This window comes from Entelurus aequoreus, linkage group LG15 (genome assembly GCF_033978785.1).
Source record: "Entelurus aequoreus isolate RoL-2023_Sb linkage group LG15, RoL_Eaeq_v1.1, whole genome shotgun sequence".
NCBI classification, from domain to species: Eukaryota; Metazoa; Chordata; class Actinopteri; order Syngnathiformes; family Syngnathidae; genus Entelurus; species Entelurus aequoreus.
This window is the reverse complement of record NC_084745.1, coordinates 47,035,055-47,058,078: the sequence shown is the minus strand read 5'-3', so window position 1 is coordinate 47,058,078 and position 23,024 is coordinate 47,035,055. Positions and strand designations below refer to the sequence as shown.

General features: G+C 41.4%; 1 protein-coding gene across 2 annotated transcripts in view; it reads right to left on the bottom strand.

Moving 5' to 3' along the window:
- dlgap1b (discs, large (Drosophila) homolog-associated protein 1b) overlaps positions 1 to 22,702 on the bottom strand; it is a 344,091-nt gene extending 321,389 nt beyond the window's left edge. For both annotated transcript variants that reach the window (XM_062021651.1, XM_062021652.1), the window contains exon 1: positions 22,484 to 22,702. The gene's annotated coding sequence lies outside the window, so the exon portion shown is untranslated. The remainder of the gene's footprint in view (positions 1 to 22,483) is intronic.
- Between the last annotated feature and the right edge of the window lie 322 nt (positions 22,703 to 23,024).

Here is a 23,024-nt window from a genome sequence, read left to right as displayed (position 1 = left end):
CTTAAGCTGTACATCAAGCAAGAATGGGAAAGAATTCCACCTGAGAAGCTTCAAAAATGTGTCTCCTCAGTTCCCAAGCGTTTACTGAGTGTTGTTAAAAGGAAAGGCCATGTAACACAGTGGTGAACATGCCCTTTCCCAACTACTTTGGCACGTGTTGCAGCCGTGAAATTCTAAGTTAATTATTATTTGCAAAAAAAAAACAACGTTTATGAGTTTGAACATCAAATATCTTGTCTTTGTAGTGCATTCAATTGAATATGGGTTGAAAAGGATTTGCAAATCATTGTATTCCGTTTATATATTATATATATATATATTATATATATATCCAACACAATTTCCCAACTCATATGGAAACGGGGTTTGCTTTTGCCATTAAAAAAAATGTATTTAATCCCAGTTAAGAGTAAAACCGGTAATAGTTGCATCCCAAGTGGAGCCTGCAGGCCTGAGCGGGTATAAAAGGAAGCCGTGAAAGTAAACAAGGTTCTACGTGAGTGACGTAACACGCTGCAGCACTCGCACAAAACCCTCTCGGCAGCACGGCGACCTCGGCCACACACTGATACCACTCAATTCATAAACAAACATCCTGGCCTTGGTCACAGCAAACATGTGGAATGTGATCACAGACATTTTCATAGGCCTTCCAATCCTCAGAACGCAGATGACTTGAAAGGGAAGGAATTAAAACATGCAGCTGATTGTTCATGAAGCGTCCACAGGGAAGTTCCTTTTCTTTCTAAAGACGTCACAATCCGGAGCATAAAAACGTGCCACGGCTTTCCCAGGGGGGGGGAACACTCAACTAGTTCTAGGGCTGCTGAGAGCTCCCGCACGGGCTATCCAAGCAGATCCGTGTGCAGGACGGAGACCCTTTAAGCCAAACAGAACGCGTCCTGTTCTCGGCCGGATCCGTCGGCAGGACGTAGGGGGACCTGACGGGATGGGGCCGCTTGGCAGAGGCGTGCGGATTAAAATTCCACCGAAGAGAGGGGGAGAAAGAGCCTGCGAGCGAAGACCATTGCGGATTACGCACACGCAAACACCTGCTGAGTCATCGGCGCTGTCATCCCTGGCGTCACTACAGCACGACGGCAAACTTCCTAGGCCTTGAGATAATTAAACCTCAGGCTTGACGAGTTATGAGTAACAACGACAACATCCCTGTGCACCGCAAAACAATCTTCAGCCGCCAGCATGAGGGTGGGGGGTTGTACGTCACTGCGAGCCTTAGCATCCTTTCACCTTCAATGGACACTATAGGCCAGACCTGGGCAAAATACATGCGGCCCGTTAAGATTTTCAACACGGCCTGCCGGACGTTCTACATCAGGGGTGTCCAAACTTTTTCATTTGGATATTTTTCATTTTCAAACCATAACAAAATATATGGATTTTTTTTATTTTATTTTACCTTTAGGAGTCCCGGGGACCATAAAGGGTCTCAGTCATTAAAATGTTAAAAATAAGTCAAATTATTATTTTTTTATTATTTAATGCTTACAGTAAATCTCTATATCAGGGGTCACCAACCTTTTTGAAAGCAAGAGCTACTTCTTGGGTACTGATTAATGCGAAGAGCTACCAGTTTGATACACACTTAAATAAATTGCCAGAAATAGCCAATTTGCTCAATTTACCTTTAACTCTATGTTATTATTAATAATTAATGATATTTACACTTAATGGAACGGTTTAAAAGAGGAGAAAACACGAAAAAAAATGACAATTAAATTTTGAAACATAGTTTATCTTCAATTTCGACTCTTTGAAATTCAAAATCCAACCGAAAAAAAGGAGAGAAAAACTAGCTAATTCGAATCTTTTTGAAAAAATTTAAAAAATAATTTATGGAACATCATTAGTAATTTTTCCTGATTAAGATTAATTTTAGGATTTTGATGACATGTTTTAAATAGGTTAAAATACAATCTGCACTTTGTTAGAATATATAACAAATTGGACCAAGCTATATTTCTAACAAAGACAAATCAGTATTTCTTCTAGATTTTCCAGAACAAAAATTTTAAAAGAAATTAAAAAGACTTTGAAATAAGATATAAATTTGATTCTACAGATTTTCTAGATTTGCCAGAATAATTTTTTTGAATTTTAATCATAATAAATTTTAAGAAATATTTCACAAATATTCTTCTTCGAAAAAACAGAAGCTAAAATGAAGAATTAAATTAAAATGTATTGATTATTCTTTACAATAAAAACAATACATTTACTTGAACATTGATTTAAATTGTCAGGAAAGAAGAGGAAGGAATTTAAAAGGTATATGTGTTTAAAAATCCTAAAGTAATTTTTAAGGTTGTATTTTTTCTCTAAAATTGTCTTTCTGAAAGTTATAAGAAGCAAAGTAAAAAAATTAATGAATTTATTTAAACAAGTGAAGACCGAGTCTTTAAAATATTTTCTTGGATTTTCAAATTCTATTTGAGTTTTGTCTCTCTTAGAATTCAAAATGTCGGGCAAAGCAAGACCAGCTTGCAAGTAAATAAATAAAATTTAAAAAATAGAGGCAGCTCACTGGTAAGTGCTGCTATTTGAGCTATTTTTAGAACAGGCCAGCGGGCTACTCATCTGGTCCTTACGGGCTACCTGGTGCCCGCGGGCACCGCTTTGGTGACCCCTGATATAAAGTAATAAAAAATAAAAAGGTTTTATGGCTTTTCTGTCAAAAACAACTTTGTTTTTTTATAGTAAAACTGAAATATGCAGTATTTAGTCATTAGGGCCCTAAAAGATCAATAATGCAGGACACCATTGATTTTAATTCTTTAATATTTTTGAGTAATCACAGTGAAAAGATAAATAAAATACCACTAAATATATTTGGGATCCAAAAGGTGCCCCACTCATAAAGTGATACATTTTTATTAGGTTTTTCTTTTACTTTCAACACTTAAGTTACGAGATCAACTTCAGATATATCTGTCCATTTTACGTTTGAACTTTGATGCGCTTTTGTCAAAGAAAACGTTGATGTTTTTATATGGCAACTACACAATATATACAATATTTACCACATAAAACGTTTTAAAAGTGAAATATTTGAAGTAATTGGAGCCTTGAAAATAATTCATTATAACATGGATTTTTTGTCATTATTTTTTTTTTTGGAGCAATGGCAAAAAAAATAAAGTAAAGAAAGATAAAATTTAAAAAAGCAGCCTGCATGGCAGCTTTTGTGTCAACATTGCAACTTTTTCTAGTTAGATTTCATCTCATTCCACTTTTTGTAATGTTCTTTTTTATTTTTGCAATAGCATTTCCAGAATGTGCGGCGGGCCGGTAAACAATTAGCTGCACTTTGGACACCCCTGTTCTACATCATTTCTTTTTAGACCTTTAACATCAAAACTGTCGCCGCCATTATGATGTGCAGTGCTGTTTTTAAATGACTGTAATTCTTGAACTATAGAAAGTAGAGATGTCCGATAATATCGGACTGCCGATATTACCGGCCGATAAATGCTATAAAATGTAATATCGGAACTGATCGGTATCGGTTTCAAAAAGTAAAATGTATGACTTTTTAAAACGCCGCTGTACGGAGTGGTACACGGACGTAGGGAGAAGTACAGAGCAGTTGCGTCTCCTAGTCATACTTGCCAACCCTCCCGGGAGACTCCCGAATTTCAGTGCCCCTCCCGAAAATCTCCCGGGGCAACCATTCTCCCGAATTTCCCCCGATTTCCACCCAGGCAACGATATTGGGGGCGTGCCTTAAAGGCACCGCCTTTACGTGCCGGCCCAATCACATAATATCTACGGCTTTTTACACACACAAGTGAATGCAAGGCATACTTGGTCAACAGCCATACAGGTCACACTGAGGGTGCCTGTATAAACAACTTTAACACTGTTACAAATATGCGCCACACTGTGAACCCACACCAAACAAGAATGACAAACACATTTCGGGAGAACATCCGCACCGTAACACAACATAAACTCAACAGAACAAATACCCAGAACCCCTTGCAGCTACCCCCTACCCCGCCCACCTCAACCTCCTCATGCTCTCTCAGGGAGAGCATATCCCAAATTCCAAGCTGCTGTTTTGAGGCATGTTAAAAAAAAATAATGCACTTTGTGACTTCAATAATAAATATGGCAGTGCCATGTTGGCATTTTTTTCCATAACTTGAGTTGATTTATTTTGGAAAACCTTGTTACATTGTTTAATGCATCCAGCGGGGCATCACAACAAAATTAGGCATAATAATGTGTTAATTCCATGACTGTATATATCGGTATCGGTTGATATCGGAATCGGTAATTAAGAGTTGGACTATATCGGAATATCGGCAAAAAAAGTCATTATCAGACATCTCTAATAGAAAGTATTTCAATGGTTGAAATCTGCACTTTTGGGTGTTATACGAGTTATTACAGGAACAAAGCAGAGTGGGCGGGGTTTGTTTTCAGAGCCCGAAAACGCATGTGTCTGGAACAGATGCGGAAGCAGATTTTTAAGTGATATAAAATCATATTGTAGGTGTTTTTCACACTTTGCATTCGTATTTTGCCGTTTGTTACATTTTTGTTGCGTTTTGCATGATTGTGTAAAAGATACACAACTATCGAGGAGCTGGTCTGAGAAATAAAAGAGGAGCGATGTTCATATGTTGTTAATATTCAGTGTTTTATTGTTCATAGTAGGGTTGTACGGTATACCGGTACTGGTATGGTCGGTACTAATGAATCAAAAACTGTACTACACTCTGTTTGAAAAGCACCGGTTCCTGTGACATTGCTGGTTTTACGAGCAGAGGAGCGTGTTCGGCAGCGCACAATCACAGAGTACTTACAAGCAGACACAGTGTGTAGACAGAAAAGGGAGAACGGACGCATTTTGGTCTAAAAACTAAAGATAAAGGTGACGTTATAACACTGAAACGCCCTCAGGAAGAGGTGCTTCAAAGACATGGCTACCTAGCTAGCTAGCGGCTAACGTCTGCAGTGTTTTAGCTACTTCTAAATCACTAATCCTCGCCTCCATGGCGACTAATAAAGTACGTTTCTTACAAGTATCATCCCTGCAGGACGAGGAATAGCTAAACATGCTTCACTACACACCGTAGGAGGATACAATAGCTCACCGCTAACAGCAAGCTAGCACCCTGAATGTAAACAAATGCCATGGGTGGATCTACACCTGACATCCACTGTAATGATAAGTACAATAGCGTATCTAGTCGATACTACTATGATTACATCGATATTTTTTATCGTCACAAAATCTTTTTTCCTTTTTGTAAAATGTATATTATGTTTATAAACTCAGTAAATACGTCCCTGGACACATGAGGACTTTGAATATGACCAATGTATGACACGGAAGAAGGTAGTGGGAGGAAAGGCAAAAAGGTTGCGAGTTCAGCACAGAGCCCATCATTATCTTCTAGAAGGCAAGGCAGCTCGCCCCCGCCCCGCCTGCCAGGCCACATGCGTGGGGAGGTCCACCCTGATAACGGGGGGTCCGCCTCTAACCAGGAGAGCCAGGAGGCGACGCAGGCTGACGTCAGCTGGGGAAGTTCCAGCTGATTGTGAGTTGCTTTTTCGACATACGGCGAGAATAAAAAAAAAAAAAAAGTCCATCTTGCAGCGATTTCCACAGCTGAGAAGATCAAGCGAAACATGTCGTTAGCGTATTAGCATCATCAGCGCTAATACTTTCTACACACTCGGCTGACCTCTGAGCCTCGCTCCTTCCTTCACTCGAGCTGGAGTTATAATAACAATTGGCTTTTTCACAGATGGCAGCGACACACACACACACACACACACACACACACACACACACACACACACACACACACACACACACACACACACACACACACACACACACACACACACACACACACACACACACACACACACACACACACACACACACACACACACACACACACACACACACACACTAATAAGCAGAGTCTTCAGGGCATAAAAATGAATTCATTTACAGCCGAGGTCATTAAAATGCCGCTTTCTGCTCCACGAAGCAACTCTGCGTTTCAAGTCAAACAAGGGCTTCATTTCCATGTGGGCTGGAGTCCGACTACAGCAGTCGCATTCAACTGGCGGCCCGGGGGCCACATAGGGCCTCGGGAATGACGCCTTAAAAGTGGTCTTTTACATCATTGAATGTGGCCCTCCACATCATTCAAAGTGGTCCTCCACATCATTGAATGTGGCCCTCAACAACATTCAAAATGGTCCTCCACATCATTGAATGTGGCCCTCTACATCATTCAAAGTGGTCCTCCACATCATTCAAAGTGGTCCTCCACATCATCGAATGTGGCCCTCCACATCATTCAATGTGGTCCTCCACGTCATTTGTTGTAGTCCGCGACATCATTCAAAGTGGCCCACCACATCATTGAATGTGGTCTTCCACGTCGTTGAATGTGGCCCTCGTTATTATTTGTTGTAGTCCACGACATCATTCAAAGTGGCCCACCACATCATTGAATGTGGCCCACCACATCATTGAATGTGGCCCACCACGTCATTGAATGTGGCCCACCACGTCATTCAAAGTGGTCCTCTACTATGATGCCTCCTATGGGGCTCCGGTCCTCCTGTCTTGTCCCCTGCTCGGCCATCCCTCAATCTTAGCTGCATATTAGACACTTAGGATTTGGAGGGCTCGGCTTGGTTGGGACCCACCAAGACCTTGATGTCCCCCAATTTTAATCGCATTATTAGTTCCCACAAGCATACATATCTCACTCACGCTACAGTACACGCATCAATAGGGACTGGAGGTCGGCTGTAATGGCTGACCTCCTAATTTTAACTACACAGTAGACACTCTGGGGGCCTTGTACACATGCATGTGGGGGGGTTGGGGTTCGGCGCACCCCTCATTGCCTCGTCGGCCGGCGCGGATTCCGGGGACTGCGTTCTGGTGGCCTGCCAGGCTTTTATTAATTTATTATTATTATTATTTTTTTTTTTTTTAATGTGTATATGTGTGTATGTATATGTATATATATATATATATATATATATATATATATGTGTGTATGTGTGTATGTATGTATGTATGTGTATGTGTATGTATGTGTATGTATATATGTATATATATATATATATTTATTTATTTTATTTTATTTTTTATTTGTGTGTGGCGTCGCGCGGGTCTCGCTTCCTGTTGGGTGGGGTCCGTGCCCGTGTGGCCCGACCTTGCGCTGTGGGGTCTCTGTTGGCGACCTGATGTGGTGGCGCGCGGCGCCCGTGTCTGGTCTGGATACTGTGTCTCGGTTGTTTGGGCGGTGGTGTGTTTGTGCGGGTTTGGGTTGGGGTGGTGGGGTCTTTTGGCGGGGGGGGGGTGTTGGTGTCTCTTGTTTGCGTGTTGGCGTTTGGGCTTGCTGGCGGGCTGGCGCTGGCTGGTATCTGTGATCCTGTTGGCGTGTGGTTGCCTGTCGCGGTTTATTTTTTGATCGCTTTGATTTGATTGGGTGGTGCTGGCTGTCTGTGGGTGTTGTGGCTGCTGTTTCTGCTGCCGTTTGTTTGTGGTGTGGGCGCCCGTGGCTGCTGGGTCTGGTGCAGGGGGGTGGCTGATGTTGTGACTGGTGGCAGCGCGCGCGCGTGGTGGTTGTCGGGGCTGACAAACTGTGTATATGTATGTGTATGTGTGTGTGTGTATGTATGTATGTATGTATATATATGTGTATGTGTATGCATGTGTAGGTGTGTGTATGTGTACATGTGTATGTTTATGTGTATGTATATATATATGTATGTATATTTCTGGGGGTACGTTCTGGGCCTGCCTGTCGGGTGGGGGTCGGCGCCTCAGGCTACTGCATCCGGACTGCGTGTCTGGAGCTCCTGGGTCCCGCCGTCCATCCCTTCCGGGTGGCCGTCTTGGTTGGGGCCTGCTGGGTCTGGTCCCTGCGTCTACTGTGGTGGCTTGGTGCTGCAGGGTATTCCGAGGTGCTGCGAGTCGGCCAGTTGTTGGGGTAGCGACCTTGTGTGTCAGCATGTCTGTGATCTTCTTTTAATTCTTTTTTTATTTATTTATTTATTTATTTATTTTTATAAATAGATTTAATTATTTATTTATTTATTTTTCCCCCCCTTTTTAAAAAAAATATATTTTATTAATATTATTATTATTATTATTATGTATTTATTTATTTTATTTATTTATTCCCCTACCTCGGGGGGGGGGACTCGGCGGGGCGGTTGCTGGTTGTTCCATCTCCATCGTTGGGGTCCCTGCGGGTGGGGTGGGTGGTTCCTGTGGCCCCGTGCTGGGTGGTCCTGTGGCGGCCGGCTTGGGTGGGGTGGCCGTGGGCTGGCCTCGCCGCGCTCTCCGGGGGTGGGGGGGGGCTCGTGGGGGCCCTGTTGCCGGTGGGGCGGGGGCGGTCTTCCCGTCCGGTTGCGGGGGGTCTCCGGGCCCCTCGGGCGGGGCGTCCCGCCTTTCTGTCCGTGTGGGGTGTGGTCTCTCGCTGGCTTGGGGTCTGGCTGCCCCCTGTTTTTCTCGTGCCTTGTCCTCTGCCGGGTGCGTCTGTCTGCGGCCTGCTGCTGGCCCTTGTGGGCGGCACGGTGGGCCAGGCTCTGGGGTTCCTGTCGCTGTCCGTCTTGGCTGCGTGGGGGCGGTGGCCCCTGGTTCCCTGGGCACCACACCTACTGTTTGTGAGATGGGTTCTCGGGGAGGCTGGGGCCGTACTCTGGCTCCCGCACACACTGGGAGTCAAATGTATTGTACATGCAAATTCACATATACTCACACACATACATACACACATACATAGGTACCTACGCTCCCACATACATATACAAATAAATACAGTACATATTTACACACTCAAAGTTCGTACATCCACACGCACATTCATTATACAAACATACTGTATACACATACTGTACATATACATTCACTGTAAAAACATACATATACACATACTGTACATATACATTCACTGTACAAACACACACATACACATACTACACATACATTCACTGTACAAACACACACATACATATACTGTACATATACATTCACTGTACAAACACACATTTACACATACTGTACATATACATTCACTGTTCAAACACACATACTGTATACACATACTGTACATATCCATTCGCTGTACACACATATACACATACTGAACATATACATTCACTGTACAAGCACACATACACATACTGTACATATACAAGTACATATGCACACATACACTCATGCACATAATCACGTTTCATCAAACATATATTAACGTTGTTGCCCTAGGGTAAACTGGGTATAACACATGGCACACTGACAAAGCTTAACCTATTGTTACTATAACAATCTACAAGGTTAAGGTTGCTTCTCTTTCTTCCCCTCCATTTTTCTGCATTCTTTCGTATCTCAAGTTATCATTACGTATATGTATTGTTGCATTTGAACAATTGTATTGTTGATAATAAAGGTAAAGTACTGGTATTGTTTATTATCAATAGCACTATTTCTATTGGTATTCATATTGCTCCATTTTTAGTGTAATAATGCTCATTGTCATTTCTGTATTTTTTTTTTTTTTTTTAATTTTCGCTAACTGCTTATTTGCTATTACTTTTACCATCATATTTGTACATGTCGTATTTGCTGATGTTGCTCTGTTGTTGTTGTTGTTGTGTTTGCTGTTGTTGTTTTTGTCTCTCTGTCTAATCCCCCTCTTGTCCCCACAATTCCCCCCTCTGTCTTCCTTTTTCTCTCTTTCTATCCCCTCCTGCTCCGGCCCGGCTGCACCAAATGATAATATAAATACATTTAATAAAGTCAAAATACAAGTAAGGCAACAAGAGAAGTATCCTACACTTCTCTTTTGTAAAGTAAATCTGAACAGCCGATATGGGCATCTACATCTGCTATATGATTTGCCCGAGAAGCTGGGCAGGACATTATAAAAAAACAAAAACAAAAAAAAAACAAAAAAACAAAACAAAGTGGTCCTCTACATCATTGAATGTGGCCATCCACATCATTTGTTGTAGTCCGCGACATCATTCAAACTGGACCACCACTTTATTTAATGTGGTCCTCCACATTATTGAAACGGCCCTCCACATCATTCAAAGTGGTCCTCCATATCATTTGTTGTAGTCCGCGACATCATTCAAAGTGGCCCACCACGTCATTTAATGTGGCCCACCACGTCATTCAAAGCGGTCCTCTACATCATTGAATGTGGCCATCCACATCATTGAATGCGGCCATCCACATCATTGAAAGCGGCCCTCCACATCATTTGTTGTAGTCCGCGACATCATTCAAACTGGACCACCACATCATTTAATGTGGTCCTCCACATCATTGAAATCGGCCCTCCACATCATTCAAAGTGGTCCTCCATATCATTTGTTATAGTCCGCGACATCATTCAAAGTGGCCCACCACGTCATTTAACGTGGTCTTCCACATCATTGAATGTGGCCCTCCACATCATTTGTTGTAGTCCGCGACATCATTCAATGTGGCCCACCACATCATTTAACGTGGTCTTCCACATCGTTGAAAGTGGCCCTCCACATTATTTGTTGTAGTCCACCACATCATTCAAAGTGGGCCACAACATCATTTAACGTGGTCCTCCACATCATTCAAAGTGGCCCACCACATCATTTAACGTGGTCTTCCACATCATTGAATGTGGCCCTTCACATCATTTGTTGTAGTCTGCGACATCATTCAAAGTGGCCCACCACATCATTTAACATGGTCTTCCACATCATTGAATGTGGCCCTCCACATTATTTGTTGTAGTCCACGACATCATTCAAAGTGGCCCACCACATCATTTAACATGGTCTTCTACATCAGTGAATGTGGCCCTCCACATTATTTGTTGTAGTCCAAGACATCATTCAAATTGGCCCACCACATCATTCAATGTGGTCCTCCACATCATTCAATGCGGTCCTCCACATCATCGAATGTGGCCCTGCACATCATTCAAGTGGCCCACCACATCATTTAACATGGTCTTCCACATCATTGAATGTGGCCCTCCACATTATTTGTTGTAGTCCACGACATCATTCAATGTGGCCCACCACATCATTCAATGTGGCCCTCCACATCATTCAAAGTGGCCCTCCACATCATTCAAAGTGGTCCTCCACATCATTCAAAGTGGTCCTCCACATCATTCAAAGTGGTCCTCCACATCATTTGTTGTAGTCCACGACATCATTCAAAGTGGCCCACCACATCATTTAATGTGGTCTTCCACATCATTGAATGTGGCCCTCCACATTATTTGTTGTAGTCCACGACATCATTCAAAGTGGCCCACCACATCATTTAACGTGGTCTTCCACATCATTGAATGTGGTCTCCCACATCATTGAATGTGGCCCTCCACATCATTTGTTGTAGTCCGCGACATAATTCAAAGTGGCCCACCACATCATTTAATGTGGTCTTCCACATCATTGAATGTGGCCCTCCACATTATTTGTTGTAGTCCACGACATCATTCAAAGTGGCCCACCACATCATTCAAAGTGGTCCACCACATCATTGAATGTGGCCCTCCACATCATTCAAAGTGGTCCTCCACATCATTGAATGCGGCCCTCCACAGGCCCTCCACATCATTTGTTGTAGCCCGCGACATCATTCAAACTGGACCACCACATCCTTTAATGTGGTCCTCCACATCATTGAATGCGGCCCTCCACATCATTCAAAGTGGTCCTCCACATCATTCAAAGTGGTCCTCCACATCATTCAAAGTGGCCCACCACATCATTTAACGTGGTCTTCCACATCATTGAATGTGGCCCTCCACATCATTGGTTGTAGTCCGCGACATCATTCAAAGTGGCCCACCACATCATTTAAAGTGGTCCTCCACATCATTCAAAGTGGTCCTCCAAATCATTTGTTGTAGTCCGCGACATCATTCAAAGTGGCCCACCACATCATTTAACGTGGTCTTCCACATCGTTGAAAGTGGCCCTCCACATTATTTGTTGTAGTCCACCACATCATTCAAAGTGGACCACCACATCATTTAATGTGGTCCTCCACATCATTCAAAGTGGCCCACCACATCATTCAAAGTGGTCTTCCACATCATTGAACGTGGCCCTCCACATTATTTGTTGAAGTCCACGACATCATTCAAAGTGGCCCACCACATCATTTAAAGTGGTCTTCCACATCGTTGAAAGTGGCCCTCCACATTATTTGTTGTAGTCCACAACATCATTCAACGTGGCCCACCACATCATTCTAAGTGGCCCTCCACATCATTCAAAGGGGCCCACCACATCATTTAACGTGGTCTTCCACATCATTGAATGTGGCCCTCCACATTATTTGTTGTAGTCCACAACATCATTCAATGTGGCCCTCCACATCATTCAAAGGGGCCCTCCACATCATTCAAAGGGGCCCTCCACATCATTCAAAGTGGACCACCACATCATTCAAAACGGCCCTCTGCCAGTTTGTATGTTTTTACTGTAAAATCTTGTTGTTTTAATGTTTTTTTTGTTTATTTTTGGATGTTTTAGTGTCTTACTGTATATAGAAAAAAAACTCAGTCGATTTTACAGTAAAAAAAACTCAGTCGGCGGAATTTGAACGTAGAAACTATTGTCAATTTTACAGTCTACAATTTGATTGATAATTTGTTTTGAAATCATAAGCTAAGCAGATATTTAAGTACAGTATTTATCTTTATTTTAACAAAAAATATTTTTGGAATACATAATATTTTGATAATATTTAAATTCAAAAGATACGCAATTGCATGCAGTACATGATTTTTAATATCAAAAGGGAAAGAACAAACATATTTAGTAAGCATTTTTTTAACGCATACTATTTCTAGGCTTTCGCAGGGCCACATGAAATAAGGTGGCGGGCCACATTTGGCCCCCGGGCCTTGAGTTTGACACCTGTGACTTACATCAAATATTTGACATCACAAGTATTTGCTCTGCACATGAATGCCATTCATAAATGTTATTTACTACTATTATTGTAAATATTATCATAGGGACAAGCAGTAGAAAATGGATGGAGGATATGAATAGAAATGATGCAAAGTTACAAAGTTAGTATTCACTCACGGATGAGCGGTATCCAAATCGGCAGCAAAACCCTCACTTTTAACCTTGTTAGCGAACATCGAACACTGGGGTCCAAACTTGTGATTAACACAACCGTGGTGTTCCTCAAAGATCCGCCTTAAGTCCTCTCCTTTTTGGCAGTTTCAAATTGTTTCCGTAATGTGATTTATGCAACTAAGTCAGGGGTTGGCAACCCAAAATGTTAAAAGAGCCATATTGGACCAAAAATAAAAAAAAAATAAAAAATCTGTCCGGAGCTGCAAAAAATTAAAAGTGTTTTAATGAAGACAACACATGATGCAAGTGTCTATATTAGCCTACTATCAAAAAGACTTTAAAAGTTGTACTGTATATAAGTGTTATAATGAAGGCAACACATGATGTAAGTGTCTATATTAGCTATATTAGCCTACTATCAAAATGACTTTAAAAGCCTTATATAAGTGTTATAATGAAGGCAACACATGATGTAAGTGTCTATATTAGCTATATTAGCCTACTATCAAAATGACTTTAAAAGCCTTATATAAGTGTTATAATGAAGGCAACACATGATGTAAGTGTCTATATTAGCTATATTAGCCTACTATCAAAATGACTATAAAAGCCTTATATAAGTGTTATAATGAAGGCAACACATGATGTAAGTGTCTATATTAGCCTACTATCAAAAGCTGACGCAAATCTTCGTTGACAGAAATGCTGTATTTTAATTGTTATTCTACACATTTTTGCAACATTGGAAATCATTAGTAAAACGGTGGCTTCTCACAGGGTGAGATAACTCCTGGAAATTAGTCTCAGAATGACCAAAAAGGCATAGATGTGTGTGTCCAAGTTAAAGGAAACGGCAGGCTGTCTTCTTCTAATGGATTTATAACAATCTTTGCAACCTGGGTAACGTTTGCTGTGGTCTGGAACAACATGGCACACAAACAACTATCAGAAATGCAGCCAATATAACATACAGATAATGTGTCATGAGACATGCAAATATAAATTAAATACACAGAGGACATAAGTAAAGGAAATGAAATGAGCTCAAATATACCTACAAATGAGGCATAATGATGCAATATGTACATAAATAGCAGGTTAGCATCGATTAGCTTGCCTTATTAGCACTCCCAACAAGTCAACAACATCAACAAAGCTCACCTTTGTGCGCTCACGCACAGCATAAAACGTTTGGTGGACAAAATGAGACAAAGACGGAGTGGCATAAAACGCGTCTTTCTGTGGCAGCGTCGGAGAAAGTCGTGCATGTAAACAAAGCTACGGTGAGTTCAAGGATCGCCGAAATTAGCACTGATTAGCACTCCAACAAGTCAACAACATCAACAAAGCTCACCTTTGTGCGCTCACGCACAGCATAAAACGTTTGGTGGACAAAATGAGACAAGGAAGGAGTGGCATAAAACGCGTCTTTCTGTGGCAGCGTCGGAGAAAGTCGTGCATGTAAACAAAGCTACGGTGAGTTCAAGGATCGCCGAAATTAGCACTGATTAGCACTCCAACAAGTCAATGACATCAACAAAGCTCACCTTTGTGCGCTCACGCACAGCATAAAACGTTTGGTGGACAAAATGAGACAAAGACGGAGTGGCATAAAACGCGTCTCTCTGTGGCAGCGTCGGAGAAAGTCGTGCATGTAAACAAAGCTACGGTGAGTCCGAGGATCGCCGAAAATAGCACTGATTAGCACTCCAACAAGTCAATAACATCAACAAAGCTCACCTTTGTGCGCTCACGCACAGCATAAAACCTTTGGTGGACAAAATGAGACAAGGAAGGAGTGGCATAAAACGTGTCTTTCTGTGGCAGCGTCGGAGAAAGTCGTGCATGTAAACAAAGCTACGGTGAGTTCAAGGATCGCCGAAATTAGCACTGATTAGCACTCCAACAAGTCAATGACATCAACAAAGCTCACCTTTGTGCGCTCACGCACACCATAAAACGTTTGGTGGACAAAATGAGACAAAGACGGAGTGGCATAAAACGCATCTTTCTGTGGCAGCGTCGGAGAAAGTCGTGCATGTAAACAAAGCTACGGTGAGTTCAAGGATCGCTGAAATTAGCACTGATTAGCACTCCAACAAGTCAATAACATCAACAAAGCTCACCTTTGTGCGCTCACGCACAGCATAAAACGTTTGGTGGACAAAATGAGACAAAGACGGAGTGGCATAAAACTCTTCTTTCTGTGGCAGCGTCGGAGAAAGTCGTGCATGTAAACAAAGCTACGGTGAGTTCAAGGATCGCCGAAATTAGCACTGATTAGCACTCCAACAAGTCAACAACATCAACAAAGCTCACCTTTGTGCGCTCACGCACAGCATAAAACGTTTGGTGGACAAAATGAGACAAGGAAGGAGTGGCATAAAACGCGTCTTTCTGTGGCAGCGTCGGAGAAAGTCGTGCATGTAAACAAAGCTACGGTGAGTTCAAGGATCGCCGAAATTAGCACTGATTAGCACTCCAACAAGTCAATAACATCAACAAAGCTCACCTTTGTGCGCTCACGCACAGCATAAAACGTTTGGTGGACAAAATGAGACAAAGACGGAGTGGCATAAAACGCGTCTTTCTGTGGCAGCGTCGGAGAAAGTCGTGCATGTAAACAAAGCTACGGTGAGTTCAAGGATCGCCGAAATTAGCACTGATTAGCACTCCAACAAGTCAACAACATCAACAAAGCTCACCTTTGTGCGCTCACGCACACCATAAAACGTTTGGTGGACAAAATGAGACAAGGAAGGAGTGGCATAAAACGCGTCTTTCTGTGGCAGCGTCGGAGAAAGTCGTGCATGTAAACAAAGCTACGGTGAGTTCAAGGATCGCTGAAATTAGCACAGATTAGCACTCCAACAAGTCAATGACATCAACAAAGCTCACCTTTGTGCACTCACGCACAGCATAAAACGTTTGGTGGACAAAATGAGACAAAGACGGAGTGGCATAAAACGCGTCTTTCTGTGGCAGCGTCGGAGAACGTTGTGCATGTACACAGAGCTACGGTGAGTTCAAGGATCGCCGAAATTAGCACTGATTAGCACTCCAACAAGTCAATAACATCAACAAAGCTCACCTTTGTGCGCTCACGCACAGCATAAAACGTTTGGTGGACAAAATGAGACAAAGACAGAGTGGCATAAAACGCGTCTTTCTGTGGCAGCGTCGGAGAAAGTCGTGCATGTAAACAAAGCTACGGTGAGTCCAAGGATCGCCGAAAATAGCACTGATTAGCACTCCAACAAGTCAATAACATCAACAAAGCTCACCTTTGTGCACTCATGCACAGCATAAAACCTTTGGTGGACAAAATGAGACAAGGAAGGAGTGGCATAAAACGTGTCTTTCTGTGGCAGCGTCGGAGAAAGTCGTGCATGTAAACAAAGCTACAGTGAGTTCAAGGATCGCCGAAATTAGCACTGATTAGCACTCCAACAAGTCAATAACATCAACAAAGCTCACCTTTGTGCGCTCACGCACAGCATAAAACGTTTGGTGGACAAAATGAGACAAAGACGGAGTGGCATAAAACTCTTCTTTCTGTGGCAGCGTCGGAGAAAGTCGTGCATGTAAACAAAGCTACGGTGAGTTCAAGGATCGCCGAAATTAGCACTGATTAGCACTCCAACAAGTCAACAACATCAACAAAGCTCACCTTTGTGCGCTCACGCACAGCATAAAACGTTTGGTGGACAAAATGAGACAAGGAAGGAGTGGCATAAAACGCGTCTTTCTGTGGCAGCGTCGGAGAAAGTCGTGCATGTAAACAAAGCTACGGTGAGTTCAAGGATCGCCGAAATTAGCACTGATTAGCACTCCAACAAGTCAATAACATCAACAAAGCTCACCTTTGTGCGCTCACGCACAGCATAAAACGTTTGGTGGACAAAATGAGACAAAGACGGAGTGGCATAAAACGCGTCTTTCTGTGGCAGCGTCGGAGAAAGTCGTGCATGTAAACAAAGCTACGGTGAGTTCAAGGATCGCCGAAATTAGCACTGATTAGCACTCCAACAAGTCAACAACATCAACAAAGCTCACCTTTGTGCGCTCACGCACACCATAAAACGTTTGGTGGACAAAATGAGACAAGGAAGGAGTGGCATAAAACGCGTCTTTCTGTGGCAGCGTCGGAGAAAGTCGTGCATGTAAACAAAGCTACGGTGAGTTCAAGGATCGCTGAAATTAGCACAGATTAGCACTCCAACAAGTCAATGACATCAACAAAGCTCACCTTTGTGCACTCACGCACAGCATAAAACGTTTGGTGGACAAAATGAGACAAAGACGGAGTGGCATAAAACGCGTCTTTCTGTGGCAGCGTCGGAGAACGTTGTGCATGTACACAGAGCTACGGTGAGTTCAAGGATCGCCGAAATTAGCACTGATTAGCACTCCAACAAGTCAATAACATCAACAAAGCTCACCTTTGTGCGCTCACGCACAGCATAAAACGTTTGGTGGACAAAATGAGACAAAGACAGAGTGGCATAAAACGCGTCTTTCTGTGGCAGCGTCGGAGAAAGTCGTGCATGTAAACAAAGCTACGGTGAGTCCAAGGATCGCCGAAAATAGCACTGATTAGCACTCCAACAAGTCAATAACATCAACAAAGCTCACCTTTGTGCACTCACGCACAGCATAAAACCTTTGGTGGACAAAATGAGACAAGGAAGGAGTGGCATAAAACGTGTCTTTCTGTGGCAGCGTCGGAGAAAGTCGTGCATGTAAACAAAGCTACGGTGAGTTCAAGGATCGCCGAAATTAGCACTGATTAGCACTCCAACAAGTCAATAACATCAACAAAGCTCACATTTGTGCGCTCACGCACAGCATAAAACGTTTGGTGGACAAAATGAGACAAAGACGGAGTGGCATAAAACTCTTCTTTCTGTGGCAGCGTCGGAGAAAGTCGTGCATGTAAACAAAGCTACGGTGAGTTCAAGGATCGCCGAAATTAGTAGGACAAAGCGGCGCTCGCCAACTACTCTCATCAGTGAAGCATGTTTCATATAAACAGTGGCATTGCTAACATTTTTTTTTCTTTATCTTGTCCCATTTTCACACGTCTCTGAAAAAGGTCCAGGGAGCCACTAGGGCGGCGCTAAAGAGCCGTGGGTTGCTGACCCCCAAACTAAGGTGTTGCTGTGGATTGTTTACTTTATTACTAGGGATGATACTCGAAACCGGTTTTCACGGTTGTTCGATAAGAAAAGTAGCGAGTCCTCGGACTCGAATCCCTTTTTGAGAACCGGTCCCCGATATCGAGACCACTATAGTAAAGAAAAAGAGTTGGTTCTTTATTCGAATCCCTGGAATCCCGTCCCGACCAGAAATGCTCCGTGAGACATCACAAGAAATGACGTCACGTAGCTCGGTCATTAGGCGCAGATAGCGGAAGCAGGAAAAAAAATGGACGGGAAATAAAGTTAATATAGAATAAAGTTCAAAACAAAAGGTATAATCCAATGAATAACTTTACTGATAGATTTGAGCAGGGTAAAACACATGACGAACACTTTTACGACCCACCGGAAACATAGCAACCAGGCTAGCAACGCACCTCCTTTACGGAAGCTGTCGCAACGTTCTTAAAGCAACCGCAGCACATACATATATATACACAACACATCTCCCTTTTTTAACTTTTGTTTTTCTTTCCTTGAAAACAAAACAAAATCACACTGTATATGTGTTGCATGTCTAATTATAAATAATGCAGACGAGGCGTGTTGGCTGAGTTCTTGACGTTTACTTTCACAGCCTGCTCATAACCTCATTCTTAGCTGCCGGCGTGACGACATGCAACACTTTTCGGGGCTACAGCGCATGCTCGTCACTCCCGTTGCATGCTGGGTAGCGTAGTTGTTGTTTTCCCTAGCTCATAACGTCACATCTTTCCCCCTATAAAGAAAGATTTTAACTCAATAAAGTGTATCTCTTTTTTTAGCTTTAACTTTTCATTTTTTTTAGCATTGTAACCACATTTGCAAACAACTTTTCTCTTCATAGAATTTTCTTTCAATAAAGAAATAAAGTGCAAAAATGTCAAAGCATCATAACAAACAGTTATGTCAAATAGCAGCAGAAGTGCACTTTTTGGAGAGCTGTATTATTTTCAGTTTTGTGCCCAAGGGACTGATTTTATTTAACACTATATTATTATTTATACACCTATAGCAGGGGTGGGCAGTTAATTTTTACCGGGGACCGCATGAGCAACCTGAGCACTGCTGGAGGGCCACATCAACAATATTTCAATTAAATTTTGCTCAATATTATTTTTGATATATACGGTAACATAAAAACAAATAATAATAATAATAATAATTAATAATAATACTTTCATTTAACCTAACTTAACTTCATACCAAAATCCCTGCTTTGGGAATCATTTGTACCCCTTTCAGAGATCACAATTAGTTCCCGTTAAACATCCTCATGTTGCACAATGAAATGTAAGCATTGGATGAAGTGTGCATTCCTGTAACTTTCTCTAGTAACAGCATTCCATGATTAATATAAATAAATTAACATTAATAATAAATGACTGTACTATATGATTTGCCCAAGAAGCTGGGCAGGACATTATTTAAAAAAAATAAAAAATAAAAAAAATAAAAAATAAAGAAAAGAAAAGAAAAGAAAAGAAATGACTGTAAAATAAGCACACGTATGACTGAGGAGTCATAGTGTAACTTTGTGTGGTGTTTGAGTTGTCCGACTTTTTGTGTGGCCATAAACGCACCAGTGGTTTAGTGGTATGCGTGTTGGTGACAGATGACAAGTTGGTCTTGGCCTGGTTTGTACGGCAGAAAATGACTAGTTTTTCGAAATAGAAGTGTTTTACTCATGTTTTTGGTGTGGTTATGGCCGAATATAAACAGTTTTGCTCAATAAAGTGATCGATATGATCCTGTCCTCGAAGCATCTTGATAGACGTTACAATAATTGAACGGTGTTCAATTGAACGGTGTTGACGAACACCGTTAGGGCCGCTTGTTGTCACTGTCACTCAAAGTTGCATTGCAAAATTACATAGAACAAATGTGTTTATTTTGTTTAGAATTCAGATGGGATTTGATTTGGTGCGCGGCATATATTTGCTGTGCGCAGAGGACGCTTGAGCAGTGCGCAATTGCGCCGGCGCGCACCTTAGAGGGAACGTTGCTTGGCAGTCCATGTCTTGTTGAAAACACGCCATTCGTCATCAACTTTTCTCTTTTTAGCGTCTCGGGTGTAAACCGAGCATCACTTGTCGCTGTGCACCTTCACTCACAGGTTACACACGGACATACGCCCATAAATAACACTTTTCAAAATAAAAGCAGCACAGTTGTATTGCGCGCACGACATAGATGTTTTTTCAACTTTATTTTGTCATTTGTGATTGCAGCTGTTCACATTCACACACAATCACGCACGCACATATGTCCACACGGAAGTAATACAAATAACGCTTTTCAAAACAAAAGCAGCACCGTTGTATTGCACACTCGACATAGATACTTTTCTAAATGTATTTTGTAATTTAGGATTGGCCTCACGCGGGCCGGACAGGGACGCACAAAGGCCCGGATGTGGCCCGCGGGCCGCAGAATGCCCAGGTCTGACCTATAGTGATCACAGAGACAGGGTGTTTTTGTGTTACTGTATATATTTTTTTTTTCTGAAAAATCCCACTTAATATACTTTGGGTAACAACAGTCAATATTTATTTATTTTATTTTATTTATTTAGGGGGGTAACAGTCAATATTTATTTATTTATTAGATTTTATTTTGTTCTTGTATAATAAAAGTGAGCTTTTGTTAAACCAAATATTGTGGGTTTTTTTTCCATATACTACAACCTATCTGGACTCGATAAGAGAATCGATAAGGAATCGGTTCGATAAGAGCAGGGGTGTCCAAACTTTTTCCACTGAGGGCCACACACAGAAAAATTAAAGCATGTGGGGGCCATTTTGATATTTTTCATTTTTAAACCATAACAAAATATATGCATTTTTTATTTATTTTACCTTTAGGGGTCCCGTGGACCATAAAGGGTCTCAGTCATTAAAATGTTAAAAATAAGTCAGATTATTGTTTTTTTTTAATTATTTAACGCTTACAGTAAATCTCTTTATCAACTTCAAGTTGATATAAAGTAATACAAATTAAAAAAAATGTTTTATGGCTTTTCTGTCAAAAACAACTTAGTTTTTTTATAGTAAAACTGAAATATGCTGTATTAAGTAATTAGAGCCCTAAAAGATCAATAATGCAGGACACCATTGATTTTAATTATTTCATATTTTTGAGTCATCACAGTGAAAAGATAAATAAAAAAATCACTAAATATATTTGGGATCCAAAAGGTGCCCCACTCATAAAGTGATACATTTTTATTAGGTTTTTCTTTTACTTTCAGCACTTAAGTTACGAGATCAACTTCAGATATATATCTGTCCATTTTATGCTGGAACTATTATTTTGTTTGTTTTATGCGCTTTTGTCAAAGAAAACGTTGATGTTTGTATATGGCTACTACACAATATATGCAATATTTACCGCATAAAACATTTTAAAGTAAAATATTTGAAGTAAAAATAATTTATTATAACATGGATTTTTTGTCATTATTTTTTTTTTTTTTTGAGCAATGGCAAAAAGAGAAAAATGAGGAAAGACAAAAGAAAAAAAAACAGCCTGCATGGCAGCTTTTGTGTCAACATTGCAACTTTTTCTCGTTAGATTTCACCTCATTTCACTTTTTTTAATGTTATTTTTTTATTTTTACAATAGTATTTCCAGAATGTGTGGCGGGCCGGTAAACAATTAGCTGCGGGCCACACTTTGGACACCCCTGGATAAGAGGATTCGATAAACGGCTCGAACTTGATCATTTCTTATCAAACATCATCCCTATTTATCACTCAACTTCTCCAGTTATACCAGCGGGTGTTCCTCAAGGTTCCATCTTAGGTCCTCTCTTTTTCATCCTATTCAACTGGTGGCCCGCGAGTTCAGTTATAAAAAATTTTTTAAAAAACTTGCGGCTTCTTAAAAAACACTAGTGTGCTGTCATGGAGATGATTTATTTTTGGCTGGAGGTCCCAAAACAAAATAAATAGACTAAATATTAATGTCCACTGTAGAGGACGTTGGTTCATTATAATTACAATTGATGTCAAAAACTTAAATAAAAGCGCTTCTCCTCAATCCTGCATTTTTTTTTTTTTTTTTTCATTCCTAAAGTTGATAGGTTTGCCGTGGAAAGCTGTTGGCAAGAAGTGCCAAATGAGAGCTCGCAGAGTGGAAGAAGGCACGCATGCCAGCGGGGACTTTGGCGCATTTCTGCTCCTTACCTTGGCGAGGCAGCGCGGCGTCCGTCCACGCGAGGACGACGTGGGGAATATTCCTGTGGGGGCTCCTGTGCCCGGAGATGCGTGCAGGCTGGATGCGGGGCTAGACGTCACTTGTGCGGCTCTGCTGTCCTCCTGCATCGCTCCGTGTGTTTTGGCCGCAGTGGCAGCGAGTGTGTGACAACACAACATGCACATGGAAGGACGGAGCCAAATCCCGGACTGGATTCTCCGCGCGGATCGGGCAATGGAAGCTATATTTATACAGAGAGCCAAGTGGACGAATATTGACTTCATTCTCTCATGATTTCTATGTTTATTTTTTTTATTAATGATTTTAAATTGTATTTATTTATTTAATTTTGTCTCATTGATCCCTGAATACAAGTGACTAAATTAAATAAATAAAGCAATATTTAAAATAATTACTTAAATTTGGGAATACAATACATTTAATAATACTTTTATTTTTATTGATTCAATTATTTCATGAATTATTTCATGATTGTATTATTCACTATTTAATTAATACATTTTTAAAGGC